The sequence below is a fragment of the Salvelinus sp. IW2-2015 genome, unplaced genomic scaffold, assembly GCF_002910315.2.
Source record: "Salvelinus sp. IW2-2015 unplaced genomic scaffold, ASM291031v2 Un_scaffold2557, whole genome shotgun sequence".
Lineage (NCBI taxonomy): Eukaryota > Metazoa > Chordata > Actinopteri > Salmoniformes > Salmonidae > Salvelinus > Salvelinus sp. IW2-2015.
This window is the reverse complement of record NW_019943870.1, coordinates 70,640-71,721: the sequence shown is the minus strand read 5'-3', so window position 1 is coordinate 71,721 and position 1,082 is coordinate 70,640.

Genomic DNA, 1,082 nt, shown 5'->3' with positions numbered 1-1,082 from the left:
ACTACACTCAATCATATGACCCACTGAAGAGATGAGTCTTCAGTAAAGACTTAAAGGTTGAGACCGAGTCTACGTCTCTCACATGGGTAGGCAGACCATTCCATAAAAATGGAGCTCTATAGGAGAAAGCCCTGCCTCCAGCTGTTTGCTTAGAAATTCTAGGGACAATTAGGAGGCCTGCGTCTTGTGACCGTAGCGTACGTGTAGGTATGTACGGCAGGACCAAATCGGAAAGATAGGTAGGAGCAAGCCCATGTAATGCTTTGTAGGTTGGCAGTAAAACACAGCAAGACAGTTATGGTGGGCACAACAACACCTTTTCTCCCTCAGGAGACTAAAAAGATTTGGCATGGGTCCCCAGATCCTCAAAAGGTTCTGCAGCTGCACCATCGAGAGCATGGTGCATGGAGCACTACAGAGGGTAGTGCGTACAGCTCAGTAYATCACTGCGGCCAAGCTTCCTGCCTTCCAGGACCTATATGCTAAGCGGCGTCAGAGGAAGACCAAAAAAATTGTCACAGACTCCAGCAAGTAACCATTTCGGGTGCATTCGTAAATTCAGTCTGGCCATCTACTCCGGTTTCAGAGCACTCTCGTCTGAGTGTGCCAGAGAGCGCAGAATAACTGATGAATTTATGAACGCTCAACACCCGTTGAATATGGCCGGTGTCAGTAAACTCATCGTCCAGAGCATCCGGTGTGCGCTCTGAACGCGAAACGCTCTAAATTTGGAACGGACAATCTAACAGCACAGTTTCAGTTGCAGTCACCAAYGCTCTGGATAACATAACACTCTAACCAGCTCTGTTAGTGTGAGTAATGTTCTGTGAGCTGTTCTCTCTCTCACTTAGATGTCTGGAAGTAGCTAGCAAGTTAGCTCGGGTGCTTGACTGCTGTTGTTAGTGCATTCTGACCAACCCTTAAAGAGATGGGTGCGGCTWAAGTTTAAGAAGGTATAAACGATGCTGAATGGGTGTAGACAAAGATGGGCTCTCCAATAGTAGTACCAAAACACTCAAAGGCCATTTTCTCAAAAGTGAGTTTACAAGTTTATCAACTTTCAACGCAAAATTACTTTCCCA